General features: G+C 37.1%; 1 protein-coding gene and 1 long non-coding RNA gene across 4 annotated transcripts in view; one reads left to right on the top strand and one right to left on the bottom strand.

The window, feature by feature from the left end:
• The window catches only part of LOC125245016, a 104,572-nt gene that overhangs the window by 16,554 nt on the left and 75,434 nt on the right, over window positions 1-12,584 (top strand). The window lies entirely within an intron of this gene.
• On the bottom strand, window positions 6,428-11,912 carry LOC125245032. Of its 2 annotated transcripts, XR_007179422.1 has the most exons (8): window positions 11,493-11,912; window positions 10,135-10,200; window positions 9,907-10,022; window positions 9,755-9,806; window positions 9,395-9,468; window positions 9,175-9,242; window positions 8,814-8,913; window positions 6,428-6,611 (listed from the first exon to the last, which is right to left on the bottom strand). It is a non-coding gene; the product is annotated as an uncharacterized LOC125245032 (long non-coding RNA). The 2 variants fall into 2 exon arrangements; XR_007179421.1 differs by lacking the exon at window positions 11,493-11,912 and having other exon boundaries at window positions 10,135-11,114.

Here is a 12,584-nt window from a genome sequence, read left to right as displayed (position 1 = left end):
GTCAAACATCATGTATTTTACGTCACCATAAAATTCATGAGACATTAACCTCATTTTTAGACTGTCACAAATGAATATAGCATTTTGCTTCATGCAATTACATGTATGTCGCTATTTGGTCCTAGATAACTTCCAGTTACAAACGCACATTTGAGCATTTCTCATCCAATAACAATCAACATTAATGAACGCTTTTCACATGTATATTTTATCATATTTCACTTCACATTCACATATTTGTCTCTCTTATGTTGAAAACATAACCCTACTGAATATGTATTAAGAAAGTCTTTCTCTGTAACTCAACAAAAGTAAACACATACATCTTTGAAACCAGTTTTTGAATCGGTTTTGCTCCCCTGTAAAATAATAAAGACGCTGTAAGACAGTACAACGAAAAGGCGTCATGCCTCAGACTAAAAGGCTTCAGTCATCAGACAAAATGGCATCGCGCCCACTGAGATTATTTTGTAAATTTGTATAATTCACTAGTTTTATTTGCATGTATAAAAAGTTAGCTAAATAACTCATTGCAACTTGCTTGCATTGCAAACAATTGTGAACCCATAGGCTACGAAAATTAATGGTTAAAGTGTGTTAACTATGATTTTTTTGTCAGACTGATAGGCAACTATTTGTATAACAATAATTTTACTACAAATACCATAAACTATATTGTAGCAAAACCATGGTTAATTTGTGGTTACCATGGTTAAGAACGAAACTATTCAAGGTGTTCTTGAAAATATATGGCAGCTTAACAGCACCAATAAAAATGATTCCACTCGGTCTGAAACATCCGGATATCAAGCATGTTATGTCTTTTCAGTGATATACCACAAGATATTGAATGCACAACAAGATCCACTCCACTTGGCTGTAAAGAAAACAAATGAAGGCAAAGATTACACAATCTTTAGCTCGGATCACATGTTTCTTGTGTGGAGAGCAAGGGCATGTTAGACAAACATTTAACTCACTTAAGCCAACACAGATAAGCCATCTAATTTGCAAACAATTGAGCAACATGTTCGACAAAATAATGACCTTGTTCCAGGTTGCTGACAGTAAATGAAAAAGAACTAACAAGAAAAGAAAGTAATAAAGCAGTATTTCGACTCTAGATTGTACACAGTAAAGCAAATTAATGACTTTCTAGATGAAACTAATTTACAAATCCAAGATAGCAGAGCTGAAGAAATTATACCAGGCAGAATGCAAACGATAGATATTAATATTTGCATTTGCTGTCCTCTGCTCTACAGAACACACAGGTCAGATGTGTCCACGTGTGATGGGTGGTAAATCTAAAACATATCCCACTGCAAATGAAAATCATATCACATGCATAATGCACTTATTACAGTGGAAAAATATAGAAAAAAAGAATATGGGTGATCTTTTTTCTCAATACTCCACTTTTGTGGCATGTTTGTGGCTGCCAAGTGTAAGTAAGGAAGCACGCAACATCTGCTCGCTCTCACTGGCTATCGCGGATATCACGTCAAAGGCAGCCCGACCAAGAGTTGTAAAATCAAACATGTTTTGTATTTATTATTTAAGATCAGGGATGCTCTGTCTTGATCAGGAGCAGTTAAATATTCGTAATGACACCACACAAGATCATTTTTTGGACATTACATTTTTTGCGACAAGCTTTCAATCTGGTCGCATTCCCCAATCGCTCAGGGGTTCAAATCGGGCTTAAAATCTTCAAATATGTGGCCACAGTCTTAGCAAGCATTTTCAAAACATGCTCATATACACACAAAAAAAATTGTTGGAGCCACAAAAGTCAAATTATATAGAAATAAAGTTGAAATAAAGCAATTTCCTCTTTGTAAAGAGAAAACTGGATCTAGTTGAGTGTTTACTCATGGTTATTTAATGGTTGATAGAAGCAGAGCCACACTGACAGTTTTCTAAGAGATAATAATAATAATGTTTAATTTATATAGCGCTTTTCCAGAGCTCAAATCGCTTTACATACAAAACATAAACACAAGAAAACACATATATACATATATACATATCAATCATCACAGATAATGTTATCGGAATAAAATGCTTAATCCGGAGTGAGACAGATAAAATTATCTGACTAGATACCCAGCAAACAAAATTATGTTCTGAGAACGTTTTCCAAACGTTCTCTTTTGGTTGTGGGAACGTTATTTGAAATGTTCTAAAAACGTGGAAATGTCCAGTTTGTTTAACGTTGCTGGAACGTTATCTTAAGGTTAGCATAACGTTCCTGCAACGTTCTTTCCACCTAAATTTCACCACCAATACAACGTTCAAAGAACGTTGATTTATAACGTTCCTGCAACGTTGATTTGTAACGTTAAAAGAACGTTTATTTATAACGTTACAAGAACGTTAAAATGTCCAGTTTTTTTAACGTTAGCAAAACGTTATTTTAAGGTTAGCATAACGTTCCTGCAACGTTCTTACCACCTACATTTAATTATCAATACAACGTTCAAGGAACGTTGATTTGTAACGTTCCAAGAACGTTAAAATGTCCAGTTTTTTTAATGTTAGCAAAACGTTATTTTAAGGTTAGCATAACGTTCCTGCAACGTTCTTTCCACCTAAATTTCACCACCAATACAACGTTCAAAGAACGTTGATTTATAACGTTCCTGCAACGTTGATTTGTAACGTTAAAAGAACGTTTATTTATAACGTTACAAGAACGTTAAAATGTCCAGTTTTTTTAACGTTAGCAAAACGTTATTTTAAGGTTAGCATAACGTTCCTGCAACGTTCTTATCACCTACATTTAATTATCAATACAACGTTCAAGGAACGTTGATTTGTAACGTTCCAAGAACGTTAAAATGTCCAGTTTTTTTAATGTTAGCAAAACGTTATTTTAAGGTTAGCATAACGTTCCTGCAACGTTCTCACCACCTAAATTTTATTATCAATACAACGTTCAAAGAACGTTGATTTGTAACATCCAAGAACGTTAAAATGTCCACTTTCTTTAATGTTAAAATGTTATGTTAAGGTTAGAATAATGTCCCTGAACCATCCTTTCAACGTTATTTTTTTATTAACACAAGATACAGCCATTCCAAGAGCACAATGTTAATTACAAAAGATAATTATATAACTGCACACTTAAAAAACTCATTCATATATAAATTAAGCTTAATCAGTAAAGGTCATTGCACACTGAGTCCGAAATTCGCATGCGAAACTTTCGCACGTTAAAAAATAAATTCAACCTCACGTTATGTCAATCGCGTTTGCACACTGCCTCCAAAACTTTCGTCCGTCAAAAAAATATTCGGATCAGGTTCGATTTTCTGCGTTTTTCGCATCCGTGGCACGCATTTTGAGAGACGTTTTGACAATTCAGAGCCACCGTACGCGAACGCAAAAAATCCAGAATGCCTTCTGACAAGTTGATCCACGTCGTCTACAGCAGTGGTTCCCAACCTTTTTTTCAAGAGACCCCTATTTTAACACTGAAAAATCTTAACGACCCCCATGACCCCCCCCCCATTCAAATACACCAGTATAGACATCAGCTTAATGTGACTGTCAGTTGTTTAAGTTTTTAATAACACCAGAATGCAAACAATTAACTGCAACTTGCAACTACTGAGTTTTTCCAACAACAGATTCCATTTATTTTCCTAAACCCGTTGAGCAAATAACAGCACATTTTAATCTGTTAGCGTAAATATCAAATCTATCCATTTCACTTATTACCTTAAACGTGTAACAACATGCAAGGGTTCACAATGACCGACTTTTGTTTTCAGCCTGTGCTTTTTAACTGATGAACAAACAGAAGCAAATTAAAATTTACTAACATGAATATCACTTATTCAGAGAATTAATGTATTTTTTGTTTTGCATTCTAAAAACTAAAAACATTCACCAATTAAAACACAACAATAACCACTGCATAATAAATATTTACATATTGTAAGTTATGTTTTTCATGCCTTTTCTCTTGTTCCTGGTTGAATTAAAGCCCTTATTTAATTGTTTTAATGTGACTATTTAATGTGAAGTCTGGGCCTGCATATCCAGGGCTAGAGATTGTATATTAGGCATGATTTTCGTGACAGCCATACGAAAGTCATGGTGCACATCCAGCTTGTTGCGTGCCTTCGTTTTGATGGTTACCAGAGAACTAAAAGCAGTCTCGGACAGGTATGTTGTGGCGAATGGCAGGATGAGTCTGGTTGTAGCATGGTGCGCAAGCTTGGGTGCGACGTTAGGTCCTTTCACCAGCCAGAACCGTTTGTACCCGTGTTCATTGAAGAATCTCCTCAGAAGAGAATTAGACTTGATATCCAAGAGCTCGTCCTCCGCTTGTAAATACTCCACGTCCTCCTCCTGCGCAGTGAATGGATCCATTACCCATGCGCATTTAGCGACATGTTCATCAACATCCGAAAACCGTGACGTCATCTCTTTCTGTAGCCGTTCCATGTGAAGTATGAACTCCTTGCTCAAGGATTCAGGCAAATTTCCCCCGGTCTGTTTAAGAAGTGATGGAAAATGGTGTAGGTCTCGTTTCATCAGCTTATTCCTCCTAAAGTCCACTTTATGCACAAATGCGTCAATAATTTCCTTGCATTCCAGCACATTTGCATCCGCGCTCTGCATGCGCTTGTTTGTTTCATTATAGAGGCTGAAAATATCCGCCAAGTATGACGTTCTGATGAGAAATGCATCTGTCATTTCGTCAAACAGCTTCTGATTGTTCATTTTCAGGAACTCTTTTATTTTTTCTTTTAGTTCAATAAAACGAACCAACACTTGGCCTCTTGATAGCCAGCGCACTTCGGTATGAAGGAGGAGTGTCTGATGCACCTCATCTTCACACAGCTCCGCAAAGATTCGCTTGTTTACCGGGCGGGCTTTTATAAAGTTAACGATCTTTACAACTGTCTTCATTGTTTCATTAAGTTCATCAGAGAGGTGTTTGCTGGCCAAGGCTTGACGGTGTATCATACAGTGAAACACAAGACAGTAGGGTGCTTTTTCTTTCAAACGTGCATTGAAGCCCTTGTTTTTTCCCATCATTGAAGCAGCTCCATCAGTGCAGCATGCGACTAAATTATTATAGGGAATCTGATTCTTTGTGAAGTACGTGTCAATCGCGTGGAAAATATCTTCTCCTCGTGTTGTTGTAGACAAATTAGTCGACAAAAGTATGTCCTGCTTTAGTTCGGAGTCATCAACGTACTGCACATATGCAATGAGGACTGCTTCATCCGCCACAGTAGACGTTTCGTCAAGTTGGATGGAAAATGGGTGCATCTTTAACTTTTCAATCAGTGTGTTCTCAACATCATTTGCCATTCTGTCGATTCTGTGCTTTATTGTATTATTAGACAGAGGTACAGTTTTTAGTTTTGAAGCTGCCTGTGCCCCGCACATTATTTCTGCCATTTTTACACATGCGGGTTTGAGCAGAGTTTCCCCGATGGTGTGTGGCTTTTTTGATTGGGCAATTAAGAGAGCGCACTCGAAGGATGCAACCGTTGCCTGTCTATTTTCATTTCCAGCTCTTGTAAAAACATCTATTATGTTCTGGGTCTATTTGACATAACAAGTTCTTTTTTCCTCAGGAAAAATTCTGTAGGTTTACCCACCGTCTGTGGGTGTTTGGTGCTCTGATGTCTCATTAGTTTGCAGGGCTTCATGCTTTCATTCGCTAGTCTCTCACCACAGATTACACACTCAATTCTCACCTTGTCCATCGCTTCAATGAAACCAAATTCAAGATAACTGTCTAAATAAGGCCTTGTTTTCTTTTTAGCGCATTCATTTTTATCTTCTCCTCGCCGCTTTGCCATATTTTCTCTTTGCCTCGTTTTTTTTTCGAAGTTACGTCTGTATCTTCCCACTCTCGCGATATGTTGCAAAATTCTCGGCGTTAAGGATTTTTTTTTTGTCATGTTTAATTTTTTTACATTTTTTTTTTTCAGAATTATTTTAATCAGAATTAATTTATCGTGCTCTTTAAAAAAAAAAAAAAGATTGGCGACTGGCGACCCCTCGAAAATTATTAGCGACCCCTAGTGGGGGTCGCGACCCCAGGGTTGGGAACCACTGGTCTACAGCACAAAACAGCAGCACTGAATGACAAACAACGTGAGGAATACAAAGAGACCGAATATAAAGACAGATTGTGCCAGTAGTAAAGCATCAAACAGAGCCACTGACATCCTGAAGTAATCTTTGAAACGCTCGGATAATCCCGCAGCTCCTTGATGAGGTGAATTCTCCTTTCTCTCTATGCAATCTCGGGATTGAATGGACCCAATATTACCTCTTTTTCTTTTTTTAAGAAGAGAGGAGACAACTATCGTGCTCACTGCTTGAAGACTTCATTTTGTATTGTTTTGCGATTTGTTTTGCGTTTTTTTCCGCAACGCATTCATTAATACGCATCGGACTCAGTGTGCAAGGTCTCTGTGCGTGACGAAGTTTTAGGATTGCGAATACGAAAAAACGCATGCGGAAATTTCGGACTCAGTGTGCAAAGGCCTTAAGAATGTGTGTGTGTGTGTGGGGTGTCTGAGGGGTGGGGTTGGGTTTGCCAAACTAGCAGGTCCAGTCTCTTCATGCTCCATCTGTAAAGTGAACAGATTGACTGATGTTACTAATGGTATTTCAAAAGCATTTAATAATAACATTCATTCATTCACTTTATTTATAGAGCACTTTACAACTGCACCTGCAGACCAAAGTGCTGTACAATCAAGAAACACCATTAAAACAACACGCAACTTAAAACAACACACATCCTACTAAACAAAAGACTAGCCCACCCTCTAAAGACAGTGTGTAACAGTGTGACTACTCCATAAAAGTTAACCCTTAAGTTATTTAGGGTACTTAAGTACTATAAATATGAAATAACAATATTCAAAGGTAGTTTCCAAATGTTATACAATGTAAAAGTTCATAACACATTGTAAAGGATTAAACTTGAGGTAAAGTGAGGTAATATGCATCTGTACATATACAAATAAAAAACAAACAAACATAACAATACTTTTAAATTAAACTGCAAGTAGGGGGGTGGCTAGTGACTGTTGTAATGAGTGAATCAGTAGGTTCAAGTTGAAGCAGTGCTGCGCAATACCATTGGTGATTAAAAGATTTCAACACATTTTACCAACTTAAGGCTGATTTATACAGTGTACACCATTGCTACGGCATAGTCTGTGTGTACCACATGTAGCTTAGGACGTAGCCTGACGTGCACCTCTTCAAAAATGTAACAACGCATCAATTCTACATGGACTGCAAGCACTATGATTGGTCAGCTAGAACCACTCCCTCAGGTCAAAAAACTGGGGCGGAATATTCGGAGAAGAGTGAGCATTTTCAACTCCTGGAGGAATTAAAAACGCTCTGTTTCAGGGGACACATGCAGTCAAACTGCAACAAAAGTCGTTACCTATTTGCTGTTTCTCTGCCACTTCAGTTTGTAAACGTCTCTGACAACGTACATGACGAGTTGCTTCTTCTTCGGCTTTTGCCTTGATACTCAACATGACCGCGGACACTGCCTACTAGTGGTCTGCATGCACATCGACGCGGACAATGACGCAGAAGTATAAATCGCCTTAAGAAGAACAGCACTTTTACAGTTTCATTCCTCTGCCTAATGTGAGCTTAAGTATTGGGACGGTTTAACTTAAAGTAAATGTAAAAGTGTTTAAAGCTAATATTTAGTTGTAAATCCCTTGCAAGCAATCACAGGAGTGATTCTGTGACCCATAGATATCACCAGACTCTTGTACAGGAAAAACGTTAATGTCAAGCCCTGTATGCATGATAAAATACAAGGTAACTGACTTGTCCATGGACAGCAAAATAATCAACACTTTCAAGGTCCAGAAAGGTAGTGACTGCAGTGGTTCAACCTTAAAGGGTTAGTTCACCCAAAAATGGAAACTCTGTCATTAATTCCTCACCCTCATGCTGTTTCACACCCGTAAGACCTTCGTTGATCTTCTGAACGCAAATAATGATATTTAGTTGAAATCCGATGGCTCCGTGAAGCCTCCATAGGGAGCAATGACATTTCCTCTCTCAAGATCCATTAATGTACTAAAAACATATTTAAATCAGATCATGTGAGTACAGTGGATCAATATTAATATTATAAAGCAACAAGAATATTTTTGGTGCAACAAAAAGATAAAATAACGACTTATTTAGTGATGGCCGATTTCAAAACACTGCTTCAGGAAGTATAAATTAATAAGTGTATCGAATCATGAATCGGATCGTGGGTCAAACCCGCCTAACTGCTGAAATCCCGTGACTTTGGTGCTCTGAACTGCTGATTTGACACAAAAGATTCATAACGCTCCGATGCTTTCTGAAGCAGTGTTTTGAAATCGGCCAGCACTATACAAGTCATTATTTTGTTTTTTTTGCCGCACCAAAAATATTCTTGTATTAATATTGAACCACTGTACTCACATGAACTGATTTAATTGTGTTTTTAGTACCTTTATGGATCTTGAGAGAGGAAATGTCATTGCTCCCTATGAAGGCCTCACTGAGCCATCAGATTTCATCAAAAATATCTTAATTTGTGTTCTGAAGATTAACAAAGGTCTTACAGGTATGGAACGACATGAGGATAAGTAATTAATGACAGAAATTTCATTTTTTGGGTGAACTAACTCTAAGATTTTTCAGATTCTGCAATGTGATGTAAACTTTTGAGCACAAAACTGTATGTGTGTGTGTGATACAGTCAGTACAGCAGGCTAACATCAGTGAGATATCAATAGGGGTCTATCATCCTCTACCATGTCCTTTCTCATCCGGTGGAAACTGCCACTTGTGGTTCAAAGGGTTTCCATCGCCGCAGTCCTTCAGATGACTCGTTGGAGCTGGGAGTGGAGGATCCTGTGACCAAACAAATAAAATAAAAACATTTTCTTTAAATACATTACAGTTCTCACTGTTTAAGCAGAGGTTACAACATGACATGTCATAGTACAGTTTAATGATAATACAAAACAATTTTGTTAGTTAGACAGCAATAATAATGGAAAAAATAAAAACAAGTAAAAGTGCTTTCTTGTCGTTTCAGCAGCTGAACAAAATACAAGATAACTTGTGTAACTGAATTGTATTCAAACAAAAGATTTTCAGTGTGCAAGTTACCTGATTGATGACCATGTTCTTTGAAGAGCAACAGTATTAGAGAAGAATAGCAGCATTTACTACCTGGCCTAAACAGTCATATACATATATAGTGAGAGAGAAATTACATTATAATATGACAAAGTAAATTGTAGATTTCTACACTTAAACATGAATAACAGGAGTGAAATGTACACTTTAACAAATATGATATATTTTATTGTAAGTGTTGGTAAAACACCTTTTTCTGTCCTTGTCTGCCTCGCAAGAATCAAGTCAGGTGCAGCTCTTCCTTCAGTGCTGTATTTGAAGCATCTGTGGACAGTTGAGAGGAAAGTGTCTGCTGATTTGTCAGAGAAATAAGATAACAACTCAAGCACACTAGCTAGACTAGAATTAATTAATAAACGTGAATATTTTACTAATAGCTAACTTCTTATAAATGTATGTGGCAGCTAAGTATCAGTTAGCAGTTTACCAAACTAGTTAATTTTATAACATACACACACTCAATTTATATCATCAACGCGTAATCATATGTTTTGATAACAACTCTTAAAATTGTTTTATGATTTTGCACTTCGCTTCGTCTGCTATTTACCTCTGAAAATACAGGACGCTGTCAGCCCGCGCAATAACTGAAAGGCAGCGGCCTAGAAAATGCGGTTCACAAAAAAATGACATAACGAAAAACTTTTGATGTTGTGTTGTGTAAACATGTTATTTACAATTATTTTGTGGGTCGACACTTACCTTCTTATGATGTAAATCCTATGTGTAAATCTCTCTATGATGAAAATACCGGACCCTGTCAGCGCGCGCAAGATTTGAATGGAGCAGGAGCGGGAACGAACGGCTCGAACGTCAGGCTAAAAAAATAAACAGTTTGGGAAAAGAATACAAAAATATACAAGTTTGAAATTATGATGTTATGTTCTGGCATACATGTTATTTAAAATAGTATTATGAATTCAAGCTTACCATTTACGTTTTCTCAGCCTCAGAAAATAACGGACGCTCTCTGCTGCTGCGCGCGCAAGAGAAGAGCTGCAGTGAGGCAGTGGGGGAGGGGAAAGAACAGACTCGAGAATCAAGACAGTAAACGATTCCAAAAAGATTCGATTCACTGGCGTCAGGAATTGAGAGTCTGATTCAGCTCAAAATGCGAGTCCTGAAATGTCCGTGCGTGATATATTATGAGAACATAAATACTTACATTATATGGATGTTCTGAGTATATTGTTCTAAGAACGTTTTCTATCAACATTATGCGAACGTTCATCAAGTATAAATAACGTCCTAAGGATGTTCCAAGAACATTGTTCACAAAACGTTTTATGATAACATTATGAAAACATTCAGAACATACTAATAACATTATAAGGACGTTCTGAGAATGGTGTTCTAAGAACGTTTTCTATCAACATTATGCGAACGTTCATCAAGTACAAATAACATCCTAAAGATGTTCCAAGAACGTTGTTCCCAGAACGTTTTATAATAACATTATGATAACATTCAGAAAATACTAATAACGTTATAAGGACGTTATGAGAATGTTGTTCTAATAACGTTTTCTATCAACATTATGCGAACGTTCATCAAGTACAAATAACGTCCTAAGGATGTTCCAAGAACGTTGTTCCCAAAACGTTTTATGATAACATTATGATAACATTCAGAAAATACTAATAACGTTATAAGGACGTTCTGAGAATGTTGTTCTAATAACGTTTCCTATCAATATTATGCGAACGTTCATCAAGTACAAATAACGTCCTAAGGATGTTCCAAGAACGTGGTTTCCCAAAATGTTTTATGATAACATTATGATAACATTCAGAAAATACTAATAACGTTATAAGGACGTTCTGAGAATGTTGTTCTAATAACGTTTTCTATCAACATTATGCCAACGTTCATCAAGTACAAATAAGATGTTCCAAGAACGTTGTTCCCAGAACGTTTTATAATAACATTATGATAACATTCAGAAAATACTAATAATGTTATAAGGACGTTCTGAGAATGTTGTTCTAATAACGTTTTCTATCAACATTATGCGAACGTTCATCAAGTACAAATAACGTCCTAAAGATGTTCCAAGAACGTTGTTCCCAGAACGTTTTCTCTAAACGTTATAAGAACGTTAATAACGTTATAAGAACGTTCCAAAAACATTATTTTAATAACGTTTTATACTAACATTCACACAACTTTTAAAGAACGTTAGTGAATGTTCTGGGAACGTTCCCTGTTAGCTATTGTCTGCAACAGAAGCAGTAGAATAAAAATGCAGGAAAAAGTCCCTCATGCAAGCAAACCGTGTCAAACTGCACCTTGATGTTTGAATGCAACGTCCAAAAAGTGCAAACTCCAGGACCGCAAGCGGCAAACGGGAACACTCGATGATAACTTGATGATAACCACAGAGCCCGATTGAGTGCAGACCAGACCCCAAATGGCAAGCGGGAAAAGCACACTGACCATGAACTCGCTCTCTGAAGTGCAGATCAACTCGAGTTGTTTATATTTACTGTTGAATGTTCAAACTAATACAATGATTCTCGTTTGTATGACGTAAATTCAGTTTGCTTTGGATTCATTCTTGAGGTCATTCTCATGTTGCAATTAAATCAATTTCACTGAAACTTTATTGACATGACAATTAGACAAATCTGTGGATCAACAAACTCTGTCCAATAATCATTTTACCCAAGAGCTCGAATACGAGTGATGGTCTGCTCGCCAGATTTACAGCCAATCAGCATCTATCGACCCGCCTGATCTTTTTAGGACATTATCTACAGGCACATTGATTAACATCCATTTACACACACTTGTTCACGTCTCTGTCTGACTTTGAGACTGAGGCAATCAATCGCTATTCACACTGTCACAGAGACGATTAACATACACCCAGAGGAACATGTTATTGTTTAGAAATTATATTGACATCTTCATGTGGACATCTCAGAGTTTTGATAGCAGACTTTGCTATCTATGCCATTCTAAGCACAGTTTGAGACATTCTGAAACTCTAGTGTAGTCCATTACCTCAGAATAAAAAAACTCGGGCAACTCCAGTCAGTCTCCATTTGCTCTACATTTAATCTCACGGCTGCCTAGCAGAAATTTGACCAAGTCGCTATGCTACTGTAGCATCAGTTAGAAAAACCACACGCCACAACCAACCATAAATGACCATGAGTCAGCTACACAAACACAGCTACAGTAGGTAGTCAACCAAAATGCCACGTTTCCGAGACCGTGGCGTTAAATACAACCCAGTCATGTGCAACACTCATTCGTGAAATCACCAGCAGATGGCGCAAATGTATGGAACATTTGACTTCTGTTACATTTAAATATTTCAGGGACAGCAGTGCATAAATGTGCTTATACTACTAGTCAGTATTTTAGATTATTAC

This window comes from Megalobrama amblycephala, linkage group LG14 (genome assembly GCF_018812025.1).
Source record: "Megalobrama amblycephala isolate DHTTF-2021 linkage group LG14, ASM1881202v1, whole genome shotgun sequence".
Taxonomy (NCBI): Eukaryota; Metazoa; Chordata; class Actinopteri; order Cypriniformes; family Xenocyprididae; genus Megalobrama; species Megalobrama amblycephala.
Note: the sequence above shows the minus strand (reverse complement) of the source record. Positions and strands in the feature narration are given on the sequence as shown.